The sequence below is a fragment of the Pongo pygmaeus genome, chromosome 6, assembly GCF_028885625.2.
Source record: "Pongo pygmaeus isolate AG05252 chromosome 6, NHGRI_mPonPyg2-v2.0_pri, whole genome shotgun sequence".
NCBI classification, from domain to species: Eukaryota; Metazoa; Chordata; class Mammalia; order Primates; family Hominidae; genus Pongo; species Pongo pygmaeus.
This window is the reverse complement of record NC_072379.2, coordinates 99,084,674-99,112,254: the sequence shown is the minus strand read 5'-3', so window position 1 is coordinate 99,112,254 and position 27,581 is coordinate 99,084,674. Positions and strand designations below refer to the sequence as shown.

At 36.2% G+C, this 27,581-nt stretch overlaps 1 protein-coding gene across 4 annotated transcripts in view; it reads right to left on the bottom strand.

The window, feature by feature from the left end:
* MAGI2 (membrane associated guanylate kinase, WW and PDZ domain containing 2) overlaps positions 1 to 27,581 on the bottom strand; it is a 1,485,052-nt gene that overhangs the window by 1,051,097 nt on the left and 406,374 nt on the right. The window lies entirely within an intron of this gene.

Below are 27,581 nucleotides of genomic sequence, written 5' to 3'. Positions count from 1 at the left end.
TGCTACAAATCCATCACTTACTCTTGTTATCATGTTCACAATTACCTTCTCTTTGCCGGTTTTATGTGATTTGTATCTCTGCTCAAATATTACTCCTCACCCTATCTCCCACAACTCCATTCTCATCATTCACCGTTCTTGTACTCATTTACATGGCATTTACCACTACCTAAAATTATATATTTACTTGTTTATTGTCATCATCCCCTACAATGAAAATTTTGTAAGAGAGACAAGCCTGACACTCAGTAATTGGTTATTCCATAGGTATTGCTCAATGACAAATGAAATGGATGAAATACAAAGCATTTTTGGAGAGACTATAAACCTCTTATATACAGACCAGTAACAGCATACAGTAATAATATCACATTATGTCTCAAAATATTGAATTTTTCTATATTAAATGCTTAATAAGCTATATGACACTTATATTGAGAGCTCAATCTGGACAACTATGAAGGGCAATTAGCAAGTATTCTAAATTATGCCAACTCTTTATAGTTCAGCTACAATGACTAATTGTTGATATTTTGAGATAATTTTATGTATTGATTAAAGGTGTCTTTATAAACAAAAAGTGTTTACTGAATGTGGCTTCCTGATGTAAAATGTATATTTAGTTTCTCTTATTAATAATCAAAAATTGTCCATAATCAAAGCACATTTGTTTTGTAAAAAAAAGTTTAAGTATATGATGATTTATGACTTTACTGAGTTTTATTTCCTGCTTTAAATGTTATGTAATAATTGATTTAGATTTATCATCCAAATAATCATCTTATACAATCATCACATAGAAAATAAGAATATAAAAAAATCCTCACTATTTTCAGTATATTCACACCAGGTATGAAACTATAGAGAACATAAACTATTATGCAAACATATTATATTACAAGATTGTACCATAACATGATGGCACCAACTTTAATATTTAATTTTAGCCCTCAGTTGAGCCGTATTTCATTATATTAAGTAAAAATGAAAGTTTTTGACCTAGTGAATCATCATGAGGAAAAATGGATGGCAAATGCTATTAATCTTAATATGTAGATTTTATACTTCAAAGTAGTATTTGCTAAACAAATATTCTCTGTCATTCTTTTGGCTTAGATCAATATAAGACTGCAGGGGCCAGGCACGGTGGTTCATGCCTGTACTCTCAGAATTTTGGAAGGCCAAGGCGGGTGGATCATTTGAGGTCAGGAGTTTGAGACCAGCCTTACCAACATGGTGAAACCCCGTTTCTACTAAAAGTACAAAAAATTAGATGGGTGTGGTGGCAGGTGCCTGTAATCTCAGCTACTTGGGAGGCTGAGGCAGGAGACTCACTTGAACCCAGGAGGTGGAGGTTGCAGTGAGCCAAGATTGCACCATTGCACTCCAGCCTGGGTGACAGAGCAAGACTCTGACTCAGAAAAAAAAAAAAAAAGACTGCAGGGCACATTACCAATTATGAGAGTGGAACATCAAGTCTAGGTTTAGATTTATTTTTTAACCATCAACTTATTATGAAATGTTAATTTTTAAAAATATGTAAAAATCTGAAGCACTCTATCTGTAGCTTTCAGGGAATCTATTATTAAAATTTAGCCTGCAGCAAAGGACATTAGTAAAAGGAAAGAGTTTCTAAACAAAATATTTAACACTCAAAGTAGTAAACATATGGACAAGAATGTAGGAATTTCATCAGTCAGTTCTTATTAGATGTATCCAGACAAATAAGTAACTTTTAAACTTTTCCAAAATCTGAAATCACTGTAACATTTCCAGAGGTCTTTTAAAGATCTTTTGAGAAGGACAGGCTACAGCTTCGTGGAGCTATTCATTTACTGTGACAAATTATTTTCCCGTGATGAGGAATGGTTGTAATAGAAGACATAAATTCATTGATAAGTACATGAGTTGTCCAAAAATGGTTTCATCAAAAATACTAAAAGCCAGGAGATTTTTGAACCATGGTCCAGGTTTAGAAGACCTAGTTGAGGAATGCTCTTGGATCTGTTCTATCTATGGAACTCTTCTTTTGCTTCTTCCCAGGTCTCCTTTGTTTCTGTACTAGTGAAACAAAAATCCTGGATGTAGAACTCCTCCATGTATTATCTATACTGGAAATTTCAGAAGGTGATGGACTACAGGGAAATGTGCTTCAAAATAAAGCTTAACTTGATCCAAGCAAGATATATAGCTATATGTTTCTTAAAGGTTTTATACCATTTGGTCACCTGTGTGAAGGAAGTCTTTCTTTAAACACAACTCAAATAACCATTTTGGTTTTGACTTTTTGTTTGTTTTCTTTGATAATATGTATTATAATTTTCATTAAAATATTTCAGAATAAACATTTTATATGTGTTTTCTATGTCTATGTCTGTGTAAGATGTGTAAGTAAACTTTAATCTATACCTTATGGACAATTAGTTAGCAGTGGAATACCTTAACCAAGACTCAACACCCCAAAGGAGATTACTTAGGGACTTCAAATGTTTGCATATCTACATTGGATTGTTATTAATTTGCATTAGGAATCTTGGAAATTAATTTCTATTGCTAAAATTAAGGTGATATATAGTTGGTTAGAAAAATTGTAGTGGATTCATTGTTATTACATAAACAAAGCATAATAATTTGGCCCAATGGCTTAATATAATAAGGGTGGGGCTTTTGGTCTTCTCTGTCAGTGGTACATAAAGTTCAGTCCAGTGGGTAGTGGGTGAAGTGGTTGACAATGTAAATAAATTGAGGGTAAAAAACATCTGTAGCAACTTATCAGAGTAATTTTATATCTTTGAGTTCTAAATATACTAACAAAACAAACACACCAATGAAAACTACTAGGAACTTGTATTTTGTATTTAAAAAAATGTTCTAGTAATTCACTATTAATTTTTAGTATATTTTTTAAAAATTTAGTCTTCAAAAGATTAAGAAAAAGATGATATATTGAGACACATTATCCTAGTTCCTTGCTAGCTTTATATTCTTCCATCTACCCTAAATAGAAATTGTTGGGTTTGCTATCATAATGCCACTGAGTTCTCCAAAAGAGTAATCTTTTAATGAATGGAGCTGTCACAGGACTGAAGGCTGACAATCTTGCATGAATATTTGTTTTTTTACCATTTCCTTTCCTTTTGCTTTTCTTTTCCTTGTTTTTTCTACTTAATAAAAATATTGTTGTGTTTGACAAAATTTGACCTGTCAAATGTAATGTAATGATCTTTAAAGTTAAATTACATTTCATTGTAATACCCTACTGGTATCCAGGTTGTGGGTGAGTGTACAAACTCCAATATTTACCAAAATAACTTTCCAGTTGCTAAAATGCCAAATAGGCTTAGTTTTGCCATTTCTTTCCCAAGTTCAATCAGCCCTTTTGCCACTGCTCCTATTTTGAAACCCATGTAATTTGTATTTCCTGTTGTGTTTTTCAAAGGCTCAGAGGTATAGACTCATTACTAAGAAGGTGAGTACACAATCTTTGTGAAGGAGCAGAATTATATATGAAGTTATAAAGGATACTCAAAGAACTTTCTCCAGGGGATTATAACTAAATCTTCACTCCCAGCTGACTCACTTGTCAATTAGCCAGAGTGTGACCAAAATGGCAGCAGGCAAATGTGAAAAATCCAATACTGACCATAAGCACATAAGACGAAACCACTCACCCTTGTCCTTCGTCAGGGTAGAAATCTGCTTCAGCAGTACTTTCAAATACAAAGGACAATAATATGGCAATAACAACTGGCAGCTTTCCCAGATTTAACTGCTCTCTAATTTTGTATTAACTTCAAGAAAGATGAGTTTCTTAATAAGGAATTAGGGCTTTGAGTTGCTGTCTAGAACAGACTGGCAATTTGACTGATATCCTAAATGTAAACCTGAATGATTACCACTTAGATACTTAAAGTTCTGCAATTGCTCCTACTAGGTTTATTACGAGAGAAATAATCACCTCTACAGATGTTTTTTGACACACAATAAATTGAAAAGCATGAAATCCTTGCTATAAAGTATTTGTTTTGGAACATCTACTTTCCAAACACATGACTATTTTTGAATCAGTGTATTCCCACAAAAAAAAAAAAGTGTGTGTGTGTGTGGTGGCGGCGGGGGCAGGGGGGGTGGTGGGCCTGTGTGTTGCTGCTCTGGAAGTTAAGGTGATTGAAATATTGTTCTATTGTTGCTCTACCAGCATCATTTTAGCTTTGCTTTATGAAATATTTGAAATGAAAATCAGTGTAAATCTATTAAGACTCAAAAGTGATTCATACCATGTGATTGCGGAACTGGATTTATCTGTCTCACATTATTAGTAAAATAGTTGCCTTATGTCACATAAACATCTGCAACATGACAACACCACCCTGTTAGCAAATTCAAATACCTCTTTAAAAAACCCTCATAAGTCACCTTTTATGTAGTCTTTCTAAAAATAGGTAAAGGCATAATTATGTAAATTCCAAAAGAGAATTGTTTCAATCAACATCATGAGGTGCACAGTAATTTGACTCAAGGATGATTATAAGATTTTAAAATATGTAAAATGGGATACATATCTGCTCACAAAATCAAGTTTTTAATTTATTCTTTATTAGTAAACCTATTAATTTCTTATATTAAGAAGACTTTTCCCTACAAATAATATAGAATTTCTGATTCAATCTAGACTCATGGAGAGCATTTTGTTACTTTTCTAAAAATGAAATCATAAATGAAGAAGATTATAGAAACCCAATAATCCTGTAAGTTGAGAAAGTATACTTTTCATTAATTTTGGCTTTAAAAGTTGAATTTAAAACCTTCATAAATGATATTCCATGTTGTCAGTATACTGAATAATTTAAACATTGTTTGAATAGAAATATTAAGGTGAGAGAACATGACGTTGATAACATACAGATATGCGCAAAGCACTCACAGGAAGAACTGCCCATCAGAAATGTGAGGAATCAGCAAATAAATGATTTAAGATTTCTTCACCATCAAATGCCACTTTGTAAAATGTGACAGACCAGTAAGTTAGGATGAGCTAAATTAAACTAAAGCCCACATGTATAATCCCTCACAGTTTCCAAATAACTTTCACGGATAGCATCTCATTTCATCTAAAAAACATTAAAAGGTAAGCAAAGCCAGCAAGTATCTTCATCTCTTATTTGAGGAAGCCAATGTAAAAATAGGATAATTGACTTGAGGATTATCACACTACTTATGGATAGATGTTAGATTCATTGGTACTTTCACCCAATTCATCCCCACATCCTGTGTGTCAGGAAATGGGCATGTTTCCTACATGACTGAGGATTAATGATCCTGGCCCTTGACCCACCACTAAATTAATATATTCCATAGAACTAGGGATGTCAGGATACTAGTCAAGGAATTCAAGTTGGCTGTGGATAAAGAGGATAATTTTAGCTTTGTCTCCTCTTTGTTTAAAGCTGTTAAGCAAGATTTAGGCAGTTATAGCTAGACTAAAAATCTCAATCTTCCATTCTTACACCACTACAAACTCTGGGAGATTTGAAACACATGTCTGTATTTTTAGGGATTATTTTTCCCTCCAAGAATCCTCAATGCACAAAAGAAGCAAAACAACTTGATCCCAAGAAATGAAGCGCATATGAGGGTAATGGATGGATAAATAATCTAAACTCAAAGTGAAATAATAAAGTACAAATCAATGAATGAATAAAATAACTGCCAGTGGTAAATTTTAACATTGGTGAATCCCCCTCAAAAACTCAAATCTATTAAGAGTCGATTTTAACAAATTGAGCAGTTTCAGTAAACCATATGTAAAAATTATGTTAAATCTTTTATGTCTTGCTCACTTCTTAAACAAGATGCCTGCCTTTCGTTCATGTAGGGTTTCACTGTCAAGTAAATACTAAGCATTCCAAAATCCAAGATAAAACTTTACATTGACACTTAAACCTTTTTTTGACATTTGGCCAGAGCTGAAAATCCAGCCAACCATGATTTTTTGACAGAATGACAGAAATAAGCAAAGCAGTTTCCTCACTCCCTTCATTTATGTAAGCAGCAATATAATAACTAAAACAGCTTTCCCAAAGTATGTTCCACAAGATGTTAACAGCTATTATGTGGGAAAAAAATGTTCCATGGTCAAATAAATTTGACAGTCACTGTGTAAAACCAAATTTAGAAGTTCTCTTTATTTCAGGGGCCCTTATGACCTTAATTATACTTCTGGTCATAAAACCCCTGCGTTTCATGACTACGTACTAGGAATTGTTGCTCTAAGGAAAGGATCTAGTTATTCTTCCTATTACAAGCACAACCCGAGTCCTGGAACTTGACCAGGGCTAACACACTGAAATAGTAACAGAGGTTCTCTGTATGTTCTGGGCTTCATGTGCCACCATTGCTTAGGACTACAGTCACCTAAATTTGGGAAGAATTTTATGCTTAATAGATCAGGGTTGCTTCTTAGTTCCACTGAGAGTAATTGTTTTATTAAAAAAAATCGCAATACCAACATTACACTGAGAAAATGTGATAAAGCCCTAATCAACAAATATCTAAGTCAGAGCTCAAATTTTCCAAATTATGGCAGAATTTTTAAACAGATGATTTGTTTGAATGACCATGCAAGTTCCATACATTGCATATGATTAATATGTCATGTAAGGCTACTAGTAATCTACAGATATGCTCTTCCTTACTTCTTTTTTGTCTTCCAATATTTGTCATTATTCTTAAACTGGAAAATTTTTCTTGTAGAGTTTCTCACCTTCTGAATTTTAAGGATTATATCTTATGATGCCATTTAACATGTTCCTCTGTCCCTTGAAACTTCTGCAGTCTTGTGGATAAATCTAAAGGCTTGATTTGGTTCAGGTTTAATTTTTAATTTCTGTCTACTTGCCAAAAACCTTTTGTATGTCCATCAAGAGTCATGTAATGTCTAGAAGTTTCTCTTTTTGTGACATTAGTAGTAGCCACTGATGACCACTGTCTAGATTGATTATTTTATTAAAGGTTTTCAGGTGACAGTGATATTCTAACTTTATTATTTCATCTTCATTAGCTGGCATATTTTTATAAAGAGGAACTCAGTCTCATCAACTATGTGGTTAGGGTTTTTACAAGAAAGTCAGGTAAAATGTTGTCTCCATTTATTTAGCAGATTACAGATTACAGAGGTGGTTCACCAGTTTCCTCCAGACAAGCTGAGAGTTTTTTCTTTCTTTTTCATTCATGTATTTTTTTATTATGATGAGCTCATGGATTACAAAAAATTTTGTGTTTTAATCCATTGTTATTATTAATTTTCTTGATGATAATGTTGTACCCTTTTTTATGGCCAATAGAAGCCTCTTTCAGTTCACTTTTGAATCTTTCTGTTATGAGCCAGTAGACTTTGATAACTCTATTGCATTCAGGTTATACTTTCATTTTTAAAAGTAAAATATTTTTGTATTCCCTTACTTGTTTTTAGACAAAAGGTAGGAATCATGCACCATTTTCTCTACTTTGAATTTTGTTTATCAAGAATCATATATAGAGATATTTTTCATTCCTTTTTACAGCTATATAGTATGTCACTATGTATGGAATATAATTTCTTTAATGAATTCCTTTTTGATGCACACTTGGGTTGTTTCAAGGCTTTTTGCTTTTCTAAAATATGCTGCTGTAATGCAGACTTGCCTGCGTTGTTTTTAAATTCTATTCATGTTGCTGTGTGTGTGTCTAGTCTGTTGTTTTTAACCATGTCATGGTACTCCATGGTACATATAGAAAAACATAATTTTATAAAAACCACAGAGGCAGAATCCACTAATGATTTTCATTTACAAAGATATGAACAATTTACTTTATTATAAATGGATAGTTTTTGCAATTACATAAATTGCTTTTCAATATCTGTATAGTTTGGTTGTGCCCCCACCCACTCATCTTGAATTGTAATCTGAATTGTAATCCCCATGTGTTGGTGGAGGAACCTTGTGGGAGGTAATTAGATCATGGGGCTGGTTCCCCCTGCCCCCCCCTCCCATGCTGTTCTCGTGATAGTGAGTGAGTTTTTATGAGATCTGATGGTTTTATAAGGGGCTTTCCCCACCTTCGCTCTGCACTTCTCTCTCCTGCCGCCATGTGAAGGACATGCTTGCTCCCACTTCCATCACGATTGTAAGTTTCCTGAGGTGTCCCCAGCTATGCAGAATTGTGAGTCAATTAAACCTCTTTTTTTAAAAAAATAAAATAAATTACCCAGTCTTGGATGTTTCTTCACAGCAGCATGAGAATAGGCTAATATAATGTGTCATAATTCTTTTCTTTTTTTTTTTAATAAAAAGTTACATAGATTATTTCTTCTGGAAGAGTTATTGCTTTATTCACAGGCAACAAACACAAAAACAGACAAATGGAATTACATCAAGCTAAAAAGCTTCTATACCGCAAGGGAAACAATCAACAGAGTGAAGAGACAACCTACAGAATAGGAGAAAATATGTGCAAACTGTTCATTTAACAAGGGATTAATAATCAAAATATATAAAGAACTCAAGCAACTCAACACTAAAAATAATAATAATCCCAGTAAAAAGTGGGCAAAGAGGTTGGGTGCAGTGGCTCACATCTGTAATCCGAGCACTTTGGGAGGCCAAGGTAGTCAGATCACTTGAGGTTAGGAGTTTGAGACTAGCCTGGCCATCATGGTAAAAATCCTGTCTCTACTAAAAATACAAAAATTAGCCAGGCATGGTGGCAGGCACTTGTAATCCCAGCTACTCATAAGGCTGAGGCAGGAGAATCCCTTGAACCCAGGAGGTAGATGTTGTAGTAAGCTGAGATCATGCCCTGCACTCCAGTCTAGGCAACAGAGTGAGACTCTATTCTCAAAAAAAAAAAGGGAGGGGGTCTAAGAACATGAACAAACATTTATCAAAAGAATACGCACAAATGGCCAACAGGCATGTGAAAAACTGCCTAACATCACAAATCATAAGAGAAATGCAAATTGAAACCACAGTGAGATATTATTTTACCCCCATTAAAATGGCTGTTATCAAAAAGACTAAAAATAACAGATGCTGGCAAGGATGTGGAAAAGGAGAAAACTCCTTACACTGTTGGTGGGAATGTAAATTAGTGCAGCCATTATGGAAGAAAATATAAAGATTCTTCAAAAAACTAAAAAATAGAACTACCATATGATCTAGCAATCTCATCCTGGGCATATATCCAAAAGAAAGGAAATCAATATATCTAAGAAACATCTGAATTCCCATGTTTATTGTAGCACTATTCACAATAGCCAAGATATGGAATCAACCTAAGTGTCCATCAAAAGATGAATGAATAATGAATGAATAATAAAAATGTGGTATATATACAAACTGGAATTCTACTTGGGACACTGAGGTGGGAGAATCACTTGAGCCAGGAGTTCAAGGCTGCAGTGAGCTATGATCAAGCCACTGCAATCTAGACTGGCTGGAAAAGTGAGGCCCAGTCATATATATATATGTATACATATATGTGTGTGTGTATATATATATATGTATACATATATATATATATACACACAATGAAATATTATTCAGCCATAAAAAGAATAAAATCCTGTCATTTGCAGATATGGATGAGCCTGGAGGACATTATGTTAAGTGAAATAAGACAGGCATGGAAACACAAATAGCAGGTTTCATTTATATGTTAATATGATTAGGCTTTGTTTCCATCTTGAATTGTCACCCTCACAATCCCTATGGGTCAAGGGAGAGACCAAGTGGAGGTAATCGAGTCATGGGGGTGGTTTCCTGCATGCTGTTCTGATGATAGTGAGTTCTCACAGTATCTGATGGTTTCATAAGGGGCCCTTCCTCCTTCACTCGGCACTTCTCATTCCTGCCACCTTGTGAAGAAGGTGCCATGCTTCCCCTTTGCCTTCTGCCATGATTGTGTTTCCTGAGGCCTCCCCAGCCATTCTGAACTGCGAGTCAATTAAACCTCTTTCTTTCATAATTTTATAAATTACCCAGTCTTGGACAGTTCTTTATAGCAATAGGAAAATGGACTAATACATATGTGGAAGCTAAAAAAAAAGTTGTTCTCATGCAGGGTGGTTATCAGAGGCTGGGAAGGGCAAGCAGGAGGGAAAGGATGAAGAGTCAGTTAATGGATACAAAAATACAGTTAGATAGAAGGAAACAGTTGGTGTTTGATATAGTTTGGCTCTGTGTACCCACACAAATCTCACCTTGAATTGTAATCCCCATAATCCCCACATGTCAAGGGTAGGACCCAGGTGGAGGTAATTGGACCATGGGGGTGGTTTTCCTCATGCTGTTCTCATGATAGCGAGTGAGTTCTCACAAGAGCTGATGGTTCTCACAAGTGTCCAGCATTTCCCCCGCTTGCACTCACTCCACTGTCGCCCTGTGAAGAAGATGCCTGCTTCTCCTTTGCCTTCTGCCATGATTGTAAGTTTCCTGAGGCCTCCCCAGCAATGCAGAACTGTGAGTCAATTAAACCTCTTTCCTTTATAAATTACCCAGTCTCAGATATTTCTTCATAGCAGTGTGAGAATGAACTAATACAGTATTTGATAGCACAATATGGTAACTACAGTTATCAATAATAGGTTATATATTTAAAAATAGCTAGAAGAGACGTTCTCAACACAAATAATGATAAATTTTTGATGTGATATATATCCCAATACTCTAATTTGATCATTACACATTCTACACATGTATCAAAATATCACATGTATCTCATAAATATGTATAATTATTATGATTCAATATAAAAAACTTATTGTTTTACCTAGAAATGTAGCTAGGGATTTAATTTCCTTGACTCCCTATTTCTTTTCTCTTCTTTTATTATTTTTCAAGAGACAAGGTCTTGTGCTCTGTCACCTCAGTGAAGTAGAGTGGAGCAATCATAGCTTACCTCAGCCTCAAATTTCTGGGCTCAAGTGATCCCCTTTCCTCGAACTTCCCAGTAGCTACAACTACAGGCATGCACCACCACACCTGGATAATTTTTTTCTTTTTTTGTAGAGACAGAGTCTCACGGTGTTGGCCAAGTTGGACTGGAACTCCTGGCCTCAAGTGCTCCTCCTACCACAGCCTTCTAAAGTACTGGGATTACAAATGTGAGCCACTGTACCTGCCCCATGATCCACTACTCCTTAGAGATAAACAATCTTTTTCTAGTCTGGAATTCAACAGCAGACTCCTTATATGCACTATGAATTTTTTCTAACATTTATACATTCGAAGAAGTTTTGCATTAAATAATGCTGAATTTTGGAATCTTTTCTGAAATATGTATATAAATACTATGAGGACCTTTGATAGAAATGAGTCAAAGGACTGGAAAAACAAGGCAACTGTTGAGCCTTTATTGCATCTCAAGTTCTAATTATCTTTAATGTCATTACTAATATTTGCTCATAGTTATAAAAATAATCAGATAAAATTCTTTAATAAACATAATATGATGATAGTAAAAATGTACTTATGCTTGAGTAATAGTAAAGTTCATGTTGTTTTAGGAAATGCACAATTATTGTTATCACATTAGTATAAAAGTAATATCTAAATTTGAGGCTTTCTCATGAGCTGAGAAATGCTACTTTTAAATATGAGGGCATGCCTAGATATAGATATTTCATAACAAAAACAAATAGATAAATGAACATAAGAGTCTAGAAAGAGGCTGACACATAATTTCAAATGTTTTTGACATGTTTCTAAGATGACTTAATAGGGAAAGGATAATCTTTTCAAGAAATGTGGCTGGCATAATTAAATATGTGTATATATAACAAAACTAAAGCCTCAACTCAATATTATACCATGGACAAATAACTTGAACTGAATTTTCAATCTAAATATGGAAGTTAACATCATAAAACTTCTAGAAAAACACATGGAAGAAGATCTTCACAAATGTAGGCAAGCCAAGATTTCTTTGACAAGGAACAGCTAAGAATTAAAAGAATTATAAACTAAACTTCACCAATATTAAAATCTTTTGCTCTTCGAGAGATAAATTAAGAAAATGAAAAAAATAGGGCATAGACTGGGAGAAAATATTCACAATATACATATCTGACAAAGGACTTGCATTCACAACTATAATGAATATTTACAACTTAATTATCAGCTGAAGAACAAGATTTTTAAAATGAACAAAAGAATTTGCAGTTTCTTCATCAAAGGAGATAAATGAATGGCCATTAATGACGTGAAAATATGCTCAACATTCTTGTTAAATTATACCCTTATCATTATGTGATGCATTTCTGTGTCTTTTTTGATTGTTGTTGGTTTAAAGTCTGTTTTGTCTGAAGTTACACTAGCAATTCCTGCTCTTTTTCATTTTCTGTGTGCTTTGTTGATTTTTCTCTATCCCTTTACTTTGAGCCTATGAGTGTCATTACATGTGAGATGCATATCTTGAAGACAGCATATAGTTGGGTCTTGCTTCTTTATCCAGCTTGCCACTCTGTGCCTTTCAAGTAGGGCATTTAGCCTGTTTACATTCAAGGTTACTATTTATATACTAAATACATATGCATGCAACACTGGAGCACCCAGATTCATAAAATAGCTATTAGAGACTTACAAAGACTTTGATAACTACACAACAATAGTGGGAGACTTCAACACCCCACTGACAGCATTAGACAGATCATCGAGGCAGAAAAATAACAAAGACATTTGGGATCTGAATTTGATATTTGGCCAAACAGACCTAACAGACATCCACAGAACGCTCCACCCAACAACAACAGAATATACATTCTTCTCATCTGCATATGGCATATACTCTAAAATCAGCCACATAATTGGCCATAAAACAATTCCCAACAAAGAAAAAAACAAAACCATATCAACCATGCTCTTGGACCACAGGACAATAAAAATAAAAATCAATACTAAGAAGACCCCTCAAAACTATACAATCATGGAAATTAAACAACCTGCTCCTGAATGATTTTTGGGTAAATGGTGACATTAAGTCAGAAATCAATAAATTCTTTAAAACTAATAAAAACAAAGACACAACATACAAGAATCTCTGGGACACAGCTAAAACAGTATTAAGAAGAAAGTTTATAGCACTGAATACCCACATCAAAAAGTTAGAAAGATCTTAAATTAATAGCCTAACATCATATCTAGAGGAACTAGCACAACAAGAGCAAGTCAACCCCAAAGCAAGCAGAAAAAAAGAAATAATCAAAGTCAGAGCTGAACTGAATGAAATTGAGACACAAGGTCGGGTGCGGTGGCTCACTCCTGTAATCCCAGCACTTTGGGAGGCTGAGGCGGGTGGATCACGAAGTCAGGGTTTTGAGAACAGCCTGCCCAACATGGTGAAATCCCGTCTCTACTAAAAATACAAAAACTAGCTGAGTGTGGTAGTGGGCGCCTGTAATCCCAGCTACTCAGTAGGCTGAGAAAGGAGAATTGCTTGAATCCGGGAAGTGGAGGTTGCAGTGAGCCAAGATCACACCACTGCACTCCAGCCTGGGCAACAGAGTGAGACTCCATCTCAAAAAAAAAAAAAAAAAAAAAAAAAAAGAAAGAAAAAGAAATTGAGACACAAAAAATCATACAAAAGATCAACAAAACCAAAAGTTGGTCTTTGAAAGAATAAGATCGATAAACTGCTAGCTAGACTAATAAATAAAAAAGGAGAGAAGATCCAAATAAACACAATCAGAAATGATAAAGAAGACATTACCACTGGCCCCAGAGAAAGACAAAATAACCCCTCAAATACTATTACGAACACCTCTATGCACACATCTAGAAAATACAGAAGAAATGGATAAATTCCTGGAAACATAAACACTCCCAAGATTGAAACAGTAAGAAATAGAAACTATGAACAGAAGAATAATGAGTTGTGAAATTGAATTAATAATAAAAAGCTTCCCAACCAGAAAAAGCCCTGGACTAGATGGATTCACAGCCAAATTCTACCAGACATACAGAGAAGAGATGGTATCAATCCTACTGAAACTATTCCAAAAAATTGAGGAGGTGGGACTGCTCCCTAACTCATTCCATGAGGTAGGCCTCATTCTAATATAAAAACCTGTAGAGATACAACAACAACAAAAAAGAAAACTTCAGGTCAATATCCCTAATGAACATAGATAAAAAATCCTCACCAAAATATTAGCATCCCAAATACAGCAGCACATAAAAAAGATAATTTACCATGATCAAGTGGGCTTCATTCCTGAGATGCAAGGTTGGTTTAACATGTACAAATCAATAAATGTGATTCATCGCATAAACAGAACTAAAAACAAAAAACACATAATCATCTCAATAGATCCAGGAATGGCTTTTGATAAAATTGAACATCCTTTCAGGTTAAAAACCCTCAATGAATGAGGCATTGCAGGAACATATATCAAAATAATGAGACCCATCCGTAAAAAACCACAGCCAACATCATATTGAATGGGCAAAAGTTGAAAGCATTTACCTTGAGAACCAGAAGACAAGGATGCCCACTCTCACCACTCTTAAAAGTACTGGAATTCCAAGCCAGATCAATTGGGCAAGAGAAAGAAATAAAAGGCACTCAAATAGGAAGAAAGGAAGTCAAACTATCTATTTTGGCAGATTATATGATTATGACTAGAAAACCCCATAATGTCTGCCCAAAAGCTCCTAGATCTGATAAACAACTTCAGCCAAATTTCAGGATACAAAATCAATGTAAAAAAATCAGTAGCATTTGTATACACCAATATTGTTTAAGCTAAGAGCAAAATCAAGAATGCAATCACAGTCACAGCAGCCAGTATAAAATGGCATAACCACTTGGAAAAGTTTGACAGTTTCTTATAAATTTATACATGCATTTACCACATGACCCTACTACCCTACAATTCTAATCCTTGTTATTTACCTGAGGAAAATCAAGAGAACAAATATGCATCAAAAGACTCTTACTTGAATGTTCTTAGCAACCTAATTCATAATATCACAAAATTGGGAAAACCTAAATATGTATCCATAGAATAGTGGGTAAATAAATGAAGTACTTCTCAGGAACACATGGATGAATTTCAGAAACATTGTACTAAGAAAATGAAGCTATACCCAAGAAGTATCACTGTATGATATCATTTATATAAAAGTAAATGTAATCTATATTGATAGAAAGCAGATCAGTGGCTTCCTAGGGGTGAGGATGAGGTTTTCCTGTAGCAGAAGGGAACTTTTGGAGGTGATGGAAATATTTTACATCTTAACTAGGTTTGTGGTTACATGTGTATATACACATGTCCAAATCCACTGAAGTGTATGCTTAAAATGAGTGCATTTTATTATTTGTAAATTATAGCTCAATATAGTTAATTTTAAACATTTCCTTATAATTTGTTACTTCATGAATGTTATATAAATGAAGGTACACGGTATATAATCTTTGAGATTGACTTTTTTAACTAAGTGTATGCTGTTAAGATCTATCCAAGTTGTAGAGATGGCAGACAGGTTAGTGGTTGCCAGGTGTCACTTTGGGAGGCGGAGGTGGGTGGATCACGAGGTCAGGAGATCGAGACCATCGTGGCTAACACAGTGAAACCCCGTCTCTACTAAAAATACAAAAAATTAGCCGGGCGTGGTGGTGGGCACCTGTAGTTCCAGCTACTCCGAAGGCTGAGGCAGGAGAATGGCGAGAACCTGGGAGGCAGAGCTTGCAGTGAGTCAAGATCACACCACTGCACTCCAGCCTGGGTGACAGAGCAAGACTCCGTCCCCTCAAGAAAAAGAGTGGCAGAGAAGAAAGGGATGGATGTGGCAATGAAAGGGTAGCACAAGGGGGATCTTCAGGATGATGCTATAGCTCTGGACTTGATTATGGTGTTTACACGAATCTATACATACGATAAAATAACATAAAACAATAATGATCTTATACCAGTGTCAAATTGCTGGTTTTGACATTGTACTATAATAGCGTAAGTTGTAACTATTGCGGAAAAATTTGAGTGAGGGATACACATATACACAAGGTCTCTCAGTACTATCTTTGAAACTTCTTGTGTGTATATAATTATATTAAAACAATTTCAAAGATAGCTTAATATGTTTGATTTGTTATGGAGTAGGGTTATGGGCTGAATTTTGTCCCCTTCAAATTTTTATGATGAGGTCCTAATCCCTAGTTTCTCTTAATGTGACTGTGTTTGGAAATACAGCCTTTAAAGAGGTCATTACTGTTAAATGAGGTCATGAGGTGAGGTAATCCAATCTCACTGATGTCCTTATAGGAAGACACACACACAGAGGGAAAACCACAAGAAGACACCAGAAAAAGACAGCTATCTACAACAAGCCAAGGAAAGAGGCCTTAGAAAAAACCAACCCTACAGCCATCTTGATCTCAGACATCTGGACTCCAGAATTGTGAGAAAATAGATTTCTGCTGTTCAAGCCACCCAGTTTGGTACTTTGTTGTGACAGCCCTAGCACACATGATATCTCTAAAATTAATGCTTTGAACCTAAGAAAGTCTGAAAATATTCTAAGGATAAGTTTTATCGTTCCCATGTTGTAGCCAAGGAAGCTAAACCTTAGAGAGTTTACAAAACTTGTTCAAGGTGATAAATTAGTAAGATGTAAAGTTGAGGACAGAATCCTCCTCTGCCCAACTTGCTTTTTCTACTGCATCATGCTGGCACTGAAGTCTTGTAAATCAGGATTTACTTTAAGGAATTATGAGAGACACCTAAAGGCACTGTAAAATTCTAATCATCATCTAAACTTAGTACCAAATATTTTCTAAAAGTTAAATACTCTGAAGAAGAAATGTGTAGTGCCTCACTAAAATGTCATTTATAAGATTCAGCATGTTTCATAATATCCAATTATGTGTTTCATGAAATGCAGCTGAGGTCTTGTATCTAGATTCTGGAAAGAAAAGGTAATTTCATTTTCTTGTTAAATAAAACCAAAATTTTACAGTTTCAAGTGTTCATTTTGAACAAATATATTTTTTAAAAAACAGACAAAAATTAGAATATTCTTATATTCTCCCTTTTGGGAATAGGAATAAAATTATGATGAGGCTATTTTATTAATGACTTTATAACAGGATATCAGGCTTTGTTATGACAAAGTTACTATATTAGCCAGCAAGATGTGTTATTATTTGCCATATAACTATTTAACATATTTTAAGTTACATCAATCAAACCATTAAAACATGAAAGATGTGCACTCATTTTACCATAAAATAATGTAAGTTAAGGCATGATGTGGATAATGTGCTAAATTACTCTTTATTAAATTAGAAAAATCAAACAAGAGATATAAAATGATAAATGAAATATCTACACAACAGGAAATCAATGTTTATAACAGTATAGACAAATACAAAATAATAATGTGGCACAGTTCTTTATTGACCTACTGTTATTGAAATATAAATGCTATAAGCCATGGTGGTCTTTAACAAAACAAGAAAATGCCTATATACAAATATGTGTGTATGTCTCTGTAACATACAACATTCTTTTCTATGTATGTTTCATGAAATAATGAAATTAGGGAAAAACCTCTATTGAGTTGATAACCTTATCGAAAAAATACACAGTTCTTCAATGAAATAAATATATATGTATATAAAGTTTGATATATGCCATTTGAACAGGACTAGAATTTTACATTTTATATTATCACCTAGTATTATGATTAATTATTCAAATTCCTCATAATCCCTGATTATAAGGGTCTCCAATGAAGTTCATTCATTAAACAATATCTTAATACCCTTTCCAAATTTTAGGGGACATTGTTTATTCTTCACTAGAATATCCTCTTATAGTGAGTAGGGATGGTGATTGTGTGTGCTGTAGACCGTGGAAATAGATTTTTAGAAGTCAAGAAATGTTCAACTTCTTTCCATAGTCATCTGAGCTATGAAAATGTAAGTTTCCCACTACGATGGCCTATTAGTACAGCTATCCAAGCATGAAGGTGAAACACTGTCAAAGCATGGGGCTTTGCTTGGTATGTCCTTTATTTTAAAGGGTAGAATACGTGTGGCACTGTAATGCAGCTTAATAAAGTCTGTATTCTTAGCACTTCCATTGTGATTTCATAAATCACTTGTGGGTTAATTTATAAAAACCACTATCCCAAGCTTAGGGTAATAATTCTACTAGCAACTGGTCAGAATTGTAAAAGATCAGAGGAAAGAATGCATAAAATAGGTAAAATCTTAGAAAACACATTAAATTTCTTTTTACTACCTAGGCATGGAAACAATTCATAAAGAAATAATGCTGAAATAATATTACACACACACAGTTTACTTGAGGAAAAAAATGCCACGATGTTCTCCAGTTGAATGTTGTTGTGTGAATGGTATTTGACTTTTTATTTCTGCATGTTTTAAGTCAGAAAAAAATAAATAACTTCTCCCTTTTTACTACAAGTCTTACTGCTAAAACATTTTTTAGTGTGTTTCAGCTGTGCACTTATCACACTAAATATTTAGACATAAATATTGAGTAAATGTATAAATATTTCAGATAAATTAGTATTCTAGAAAAGCTCTACGTTCTAATTTTGTACCATAATATTAGTATAGGTTCTGCTTATTTTATGGTCACAGAAGCCATTAAGCTTAAGAATTATCTCAGGGGGCCTGGCACAATGGCTCATGCCTGTAATCCCAGCACTTTGGGAAGCCAAGGTGGGCCGATCACTTGAGGTTGGGAGTTCGAGACCAGCCTGGCCAACAGTGTGAAACCCTATCTCTACTAAAAATACAAAAATTAGCCAGGTGTGGTGACACATGCCTGGTGGTGCATGCCTGTAATCCCAGCTACTTGGAGGGCTGAGGCAGGAGAATCACTTGAACCTGGGAGGCAGAGGTTGCAGTGAAATGTAGATTACCAAAATAAAATAATAACATTTTGCCAAACAAAAATAGTTTAACAAAGAATAAACTGTTCTGTTCCTATGGTTTTTAGACAAGCAAATGTTGCTAACTTCAAGATGATCATGCTTTTAAGGTCCATAGGAGTGACATGCTCCACCTCTAGGGAAGTTATTACTTTCATAATCTTTAGTGTTACTCATCCATAAAAGAAAAAATGACATGATTATAAGTGTGGATAAATGGAAAATTTGAGAATTTAGGTTATTTCGATGAACATTAAATACTTAGTTCAAATTGTGTATTGTGTCAAATACTACAAGGAAATAAAAAATTAATTAATACGACTTTTTTTTTCGCCTGCCATCAAAGAGCTCACAGTTCAGCAAGGAGAAAGACATGTAATCAAATTTACATCATAATGTGACAAATGTGATAATATAAGTATGTAGATGAAAGCTGGTGAGGAAATATTCAGGGCACTCTAAGAATTCTTTATACGTAGAGAATAAAAATGAGGCTGAGAAGTTATATACAGGCTAGAAAAGATGGATCCCTATGCAAAGTACTCTGCCTGTTTATTACGGACTTGTATCCCAAATTCCTTGATTAATCCAGCTTTGATGTTTGCCAACATACATCTGTATCTGTTTAATAATTAATTTAGATTTTTTCTTTATATAGTTAATTAATTTTCATCTTTGTAATTTTTAATTGCTAAGATTTTCTAAAATCGGCCTTGTTATTTTGATGGTTTTTTATTCCTTACTCATATTTTACTACCTCTAATATACATACTAAATACACATATTTTGTTTTATATGTCTGATAACACTCATATGTAGAATTTATGAGACTCTGATTCTGTAATTTTTAATTACTAAAAGATTTTCTAAAATCGGCCTTGTTATTTTTATGGTTTTTTATTCCTTACTCATATTTTACTGCCTCTCATATTTTTATACATACTAAATACACATATTTCGTTTTATATGTTTGATAACACTCATATATAGAATTTCTGAGACTCTGATTCTGTAGTCTGCTGTGTTCGCCAGCTGTTACTCAGGGAGCCTCATTTCCCTCCACATTTTGTTTTTGACCATGAAGTTTTGGTTGAATTACCAAGTTTTTGGTTGAATTACCATGAAGTTTTGGTTAAATTACCTTTGAAGTTCCTTCAAAGGTAATTTAAATTTGCTTCTTTCAGGGGCCCTGAAAGCACTACCAACCTAGAAGCACCTCAAACTAAAGTTTCAGCTGGAAGTCTGTTGTTTTCTCATGAACACATGTGAATTTGGGCTCCATGCACACGTGGGGGCTGGCTTGAATTTACAAATGATCATTAGACTCTTCTCTCCTGTTCATTCAACATCAATGTAAAGACAAACAAGTTTACTGGTCATCTCCTTCTGGAAGGGACTGTGGGAGGGAGACATGAAATATGTGGCCTTTTTAATGTCACACTATGGGTCTTATCAGTCATAAATTCTTCTTTTTTCTGTTTTGTTGGTGACAGGGTCTTAGTATGTCACCAGGGCTGTATTGCAGTGGTGCAATTATAACTCGTCTCAGTCTCAAACTGCTGGGCTTAAGCAATCCTCCTGCCACATCATCCAAAGTCACTAGGAGTACAGGTGAGTGCCACCATGCCTGGCTAATTTTTTTTTTTTGTAGAGACTGGGTCTTGATATGTTGCCAAGACTGGTCTCAAACTCCTGGCCTCAAGGGATCTTCCTGCCTCAGCCTCCCAAAGTTTTGGGAACAAAAGCATGAGCCATTGCACCCAGCCTCAGGCATAAATTCTTGAAAAAATTTTTCTCCTGCCATTTTTAACCCACATGACAATCAGAAGTTTGACTCACCAACATTCAGTGAAGTCTCCTGGCTGAAAGCCAGCTTTCTTGTGTGCCTGACTCTGAACTCCTGCTTTTATTTCAGTTTTCGCATTGAGAAAGAAACAAAAGAGCCAGCCTCTGATGTCTGGAAGCTGCCCTGGCACTCACATCTAAGCCTTGTTATTCTATTGAATATAATCCGACAGAATAAAAAAACTTGGAAAAGAGTACTCTGAGACCATGATAAAGGGAAACAAAACACAGCTACTTAATAATTTTTTCTAAACGTTGACAAAAACAAAGTCACTGTGCCATTCACAAAATACAAAACATCCCCTCTTGGCTAAAATGAGTAACTGATACTTTTTTACCAAGTAGTCTGATCCTCATTCTAAGTCTACCCTCACTCTAGATAAAACATATTGAGATATCTGGTCATAGAATTGCCTTTGCTTTTTTACTCTATCCAATCTAGGGGAAAATCCTATTTCCTTAGATTCTTCTCCAAATCACCCAACCAAAGCCCAAACCCTGTAATAGATTGTCACTAATACCGTGTTACCAAGACATCTCATTGTTCCCCATGCAATGAGAGTCTTTTCTCAATGCAATGAGCAATAAATCCCAACTTGTTTAACTACTGATGTGCTCCTGGTGGTCTTTGGCTAAAAGATATTGACAGCGTCTTGGTATTCTATTTCTTTATTATAATTCTTATTTTGCTAGCTCATAGCTCAGTGCAACATGTGAAACTATTTGAAAAACAATGTATCTGCCATTTTTCATTGTTTTGCAGCAGGAGCAAAGTTCAGGATATCTAAAATCTCTTATTGTACATGTCTTTTATAAATTATATTTAATCTATAAAAATCAGGGAAAAACCTAAAAATCAGCTGAGCACCAAGTAATTATTTAATAAGTACATTTACTTTGTTATTTTGAAACAACAAATATGTTTTAGAATTAATTTATACAAGAAAAAATTTAATGGGCACACTGTGGAGCTTTTAATGTCATGACTATGCAAACCTAAGAATCATGCAAAATTATCTTCAAATGTCAGGAACTTTTTATGAACACTAAATTTAACCATTAGTAAGTTTTAAACATATTATTTAAATATTTGTTAATTTTGACATTGTAGTTTTCTCTTCCTATTTGGAGCCTCGCGCTCTCTCTCTCTCTATATATATGTATTTAGTTTTATGTCTCAGAGATTTTTTTGTAGGCCTTTGGAAAACTCATAAGCTGTAAGATTTGTTCTTATAATTCCAAGTAGATAAAACTGTCCTTTTTGGGTATAGTTCCTAACACTCCCAATAGCACACCCTCTCTCAGGGAGTGGGAATGTGACAAGCCAGAAAAAGATTAAAAATTGTGGGAAAGTACAGAAGATACACAGAGAAACAGCAGCAGAAACCATGCTAAGTGTGAACCATAATGTAGAGAGAAGAGCAGAGATGACTCAGCAGGGGGAGGAAAAACAAGCAACGAGGGAAGCAGACACAAAGGATATTCGACAGGAGCATGGCTACTATCAGGGGGATCAAGTGGGATCCCAATAATCGGCACTGATTACATAACTTGTGGGACCTGTGCAAAATAAAAATGCAGAGCTCCCTGTTCAAAAATTGTTAAGAATTGCAAGACAGTGAAAGCACAGCATTAAACCAAGCACAGGGCCATTTTGAGCATGGCACCATGTGCACCTGCATGGGTCGCACACCCATGAGGCTGTCCCTGCAGAAGGCTTTCCCACTCTACCCAAGAAATGGCTCTGTGGTGTTGGCATTGACTCGGATGCTCCCATGCCACTGGCCTTTCCACACTGCATCTCATTGCCTAAGCCAACTTGACCACTTCGCTTGCTTTGGACCCTGACAAAACTATGATTTTGTGTGTTTAATATGAAAATGAATTAATATTAAAAACCTAAGGTAGGAGGAGCCAAGATGGCCGAATAGGAACAGCTCCGGTCTACAGCTCCCAGCGCGAGCGACGCAGAAGACGGGTGATTTCTGCATTTCCATCTGAGGTACCATGTTCATCTCACTAGGGAGTGCCAGACAGTGGGCGCAGGTCAGTGGGTGAGTGCACCGTGCGCCAGCCGAAGCAGGGGCGAGGCATTGCCTCACTCGGGAAGTGCAAGGGGTCAGGGAGTTCCCTTTCCAGCGGTGACAGACGGCACCTGGAAAATCGGGCCACTCCCACCCGAATACTGTGCTTTTCCGACGGGCTTAGGAAACGGTGCCGCAGGAGAGTATAGCCCGCACCTGGCTCAGAGGGTCCTACGCCCACAGAGTCTCGCTGATTGCTAGCACAGCAGTCTGAGATCAAACAGCAAGTCGGCAGCGAGGCTGGGGGAGGGGCGCCCGCCATTGCCCAGGCTTGCTTAGGTAAACAAAGCAGCCTGGAAGCTTGAACTGGGTGGAGCCCACCACAGCTCAAGGAGGCCTGCCTGCCTCTGTAGGCTCCACCTCTGGGGGCAGGGCACAGACAAACAAAAAGACAGCAGTAACCTCTGCAGACTTAAATGTCCCTGTCTGACAGCTTTGAGGAGAGCAGTGATTCTCCCAGCACGCAACTGGAGATCTGAGAACGGGCTGACTGCCTCCTCAAGTGGGTCCCTGACCCCTGATCCCCGAGCAGCCTAACTGGGAGGCAGCCCCCAGCAGGGGCAGACTGACACCTCACACAGCCGGCCAGGTACTCCAACAGACCTGCAGCTGAGGGTCCTGTCTGTTAGAAGGAAAACTAACAGAAAGGACATCCACACCAAAAACCCATCTGTACATCACCATCATCAAAGACCAAAAGTAGATAAAACCACAAAGATGGGGAAAAAACAGAGCAGAAAAACTGGAAACTCTAAAAAGCAGAGTACCTCTCCTCCTCCAAAGGAACGCAGTTCCTCACCAGCAACGGAACAAAGCTGGACGGAGAATGACTTTGACGAGCTGAGAGAAGAAGGCTTCAGACGATCAAATTACTCCGAGCTATGGGAGGATATTCAAACCAAAGGCAAAGAAGTTGAAAACTTTGAAAAAAATTTAGAAGAATGTATAACTAGAATAACCAATACAGAGAAGTGCTTAAAGGAGCTGATGGAGCTGAAAACCAAGGCTCGAGAACTACGTGAAGAATGCAGAAGCCTCAGGAGCCGATGCGATCAAATGGAAGAAAGGGTATCAGCTCTGGAAGATGAAATGAATGAAATGAAGCGAGAAGGGAAGTTTAGAGAAAAAAGAATAAAAAGAAACGAGCAAAGCCTCCAAGAAATGTGGGACTATGTGAAAAGACCAAATCTATGTCTGATTGGTGGACCTGAAAGTGACAGGGAGAATGGAAACAAGTTGGAAAACACTCTGCAGGATATTATCCAGGAGAACTTCCCCAATCTAGCAAGGGAGGCCAACATTCAGATTCAGGAAATACAGAGAACGCCACAAAGACACTCCTCGAGAAGAGCAACTCCAAGATACATAATTGTCAGATTCACCAAAGTTGAAATGAAGGAAAAAATGTTAAGCGCAGCCAGAGAGAAAGGTCGGGTTACCATCAAAGGGAAGCCCATCAGACTAACAGCGGATCTCTCGGCAGAAACCCTACAAGCCAGAAGAGAGTGGGGGCCAATATTCAACATTCTTAAAGAAAAGAATTTTCAACCCAGAATTTCATATCCTGCCAAACTAAGCTTCATAAGTGAAGGAGAAATAAAATACTTTACAGACAAGCAAATGCTGAGAGATTTTGTCACCACCAGGCCTGCCCTAAAAGAGCTCCTGAAGGAAGCGCTAAACATGGAAAGGCACAAACGGTACCAGCCACTGCAAAATCATACCGAAATGTAAAGACCATAGAGACTAGGAAGAGACTGCATCAACTAACGAGCAAAATAACCAGCTAACATCATAATGACAGGATCAAATTCACACATAACAATATTAACCTTAAATGTAAATGGACTAAATGCTCCAATGAAAAGACACAGACTGGCAAATTGGATAAAGACTCAAGACCCATCAGTGTGCTGTATTCAGGAAACCCATCTCACGTGCAGAGACACACATAGGCTCAAAATAAAAGGATGGAGGAAGATCTACCAAGCAAATGGAAAACAAAAAAAGGCAGGGGTTGCAATCCTAGTCTCTGATAAAACAGACTTTAAACCAACAAAGATCAAAAGAGACAAAGAAGGCCATTACATAATGGTAAAGGGATTAATTCAACAAGAAGAGCTAACTATCCTAAATATATATGCACCCAATACAGGAGCACCCAGATTCATAAAGCAAGTCCTGAGTGACCTACAAAGAGACTTAGACTCCCACACATTAATAATGGGAGACTTTAACACCCCACTGTCAACATTAGACAGATCAACGAGACAGAAAGTCAACAAGGATACCCAGGAATTGAACTCAGCTCTGCACCAAGTGGACCCAGTAGACATCTACAGAGCTCTCCACCCCAAATCAACAGAATATATATTTTTTTCAGCACCACACCACACCTATTCCAAAATTGACCACATACTTGGAAGTAAAGCTCTCCTCAATAAATGTAAAAGAACAGAAATTATAACAAACTATCTCTCAGATCACAGTGCAATCAAGCTAGAACTCAGGATTAAGAATCTCACTCAAAACCGCTCAACTACATGGAAACTGAACAACCTGCTCCTGAATGACTACTGGGTACATAACGAAATGAAGGCAGAAATAAAGATGTTCTTTGAAACCAACGAGAACCAAGACACAACATACCAGAATCTCTGGGATGCATTCAAAGTAGTGTGTAGAGGGAAATTTATAGCACTAAATGCCCACAAGAGAAAGCAGGAAAGATCCAAAATTGACACCCTAACATCACAATTAAAAGAACTAGAAAAGCAAGAGCAAACACATTCAAAAGCTAGCAGAAGGCAAGAAATAACTAAAATCAGAGCAGAACTGAAGGAAATAGAGACAGAAAAAACCCTTCAAAAAATAAATGAATCCAGGAGCTGGTTTTTTGAAAAGATCAGCAAAATTGATAGACCGCTAGCAAGATTAATAAAGAAAAAAAGAGAGAAGAATCAAATAGATGCAATAAAAAATGATAAAGGGGATATCACCACCAATCCCACAGAAATACAAACTACCATCAGAGAATATTACAAACACCTCTATGCAAATAAACTAGAAAATCTAGAAGAAATGGATAAATTCCTCAACACATACACCCTCCCAAGACTAAACCAGGAAGAAGTTGAATCTCTGAATAGACCAATAACAGGCTCTGAAATTGTGGCAATAATCAATAGCTTACCAACCAAAAAAAGTCCAGGACCAGATGGGTTCACAGCCGAATTCTACCAGAGGTAGAAGGAGGAACTGGTACCATTCCTTCTGAAACTATTCCAATCAATAGAAAAAGAAGGAATCCTCCCTAACTCATTTTATGAGGCCAGCATCATCCTGATACCAAAGGCTGGCAGAGACACAACAAAAAAAGAGAATTTTAGACCAATATCCTTGATGAACATTGATGCAAAAATCCTCAATAAAATACTGGCAAACAGAATCCAGCAGCACATCAAAAAGCTTATCCACCATGATCAAGTGGGCTTCATCCCTGGGATGCAAGGCTGGTTCAATATATGCAAACCAATAAATGTAATCCAGCATATAAACAGAACGAAAGACAAAAACCACATGATTATCTCAATAGATGCAGAAAAGGCCTTTGACAAAATTCAACAACCTTCATGCTAAAAACTCTCAATAAATTAGGTATTGATGGGACATATCTCAAAATAGTAAGAGCTATTTATGACAAACCCACAGCCAATATCATACTGAATGGGCAAAAACTGGAAGCATTCCCTTTGAAAACTGGCACAAGACAGGGATGCCCTCTCTCACCACTTCTATTCAACATAGTGTTGGAAGTTCTGGCCAGGGCAATTAGGCAAGAGAAGGAAATCAAGGGTATTCAATTAGGAAAAGAGGAAGTCAAATTGTCCCTGTTTGCAGATGACATGATAGTATATCTAGAAAACCCCATTGTCTCAGCCCAAAATCTCCTTAAGCTGATAAGCAACTTCAGCAAAGTCTCAGGATACAAAATCAATGTACAAAAATCACAAGCATTCTTATACATCAATAACAGACAAACAGAGAGCCAAATCATCAGTGAACTCCCATTCACAATTGCTTCAAAGAGAATAAAATACCTAGGAATCCAACTTACAAGGGATGTGAAGGACCTCTTCAAGGAGAACTACAAACCACTGCTCAAGGAAATAAAAGAGGATACAAACAAATGGAAGAACATTCCATGCTCATGGGTAGGAAGAATCAATATCATGAAAATGGCCATCCTTCCCAAGGTAATTTACAGATTCAATGCCATCCCCATCAAGTTACCAATGACTTTCTTCACAGAATTGGAAAAAACTACTTTAAAGTTCATATGGAACCAAAAAAGAGCCCGCATCGCCAAGTCAATCCTAAGCCAAAAGAACAAAGCTGGAGGCATCACACTACCTGACTTCAAACTATACTACAAGGCTACAGTAACCAAAACAGCATGGTACTGGTACCAAAACAGAGATATAGATCAATGGAACAGAACAGAGCCCTCAGAAATAATGCCACATATCTACAACTATCTGATCTTTGACAAACCTGAGAAAAACAAGCAATGGGGAAAGGATTCCCTATTTAATAAATGGTGCTGGGAAAACTGGCTAGCCATATGCAGAAAGCTGAAACTGGATCCCTTCCTTACACCTTATACAAAAATTAATTCAAGATGGATTAAAGACTTAAATGTTAGAACTAA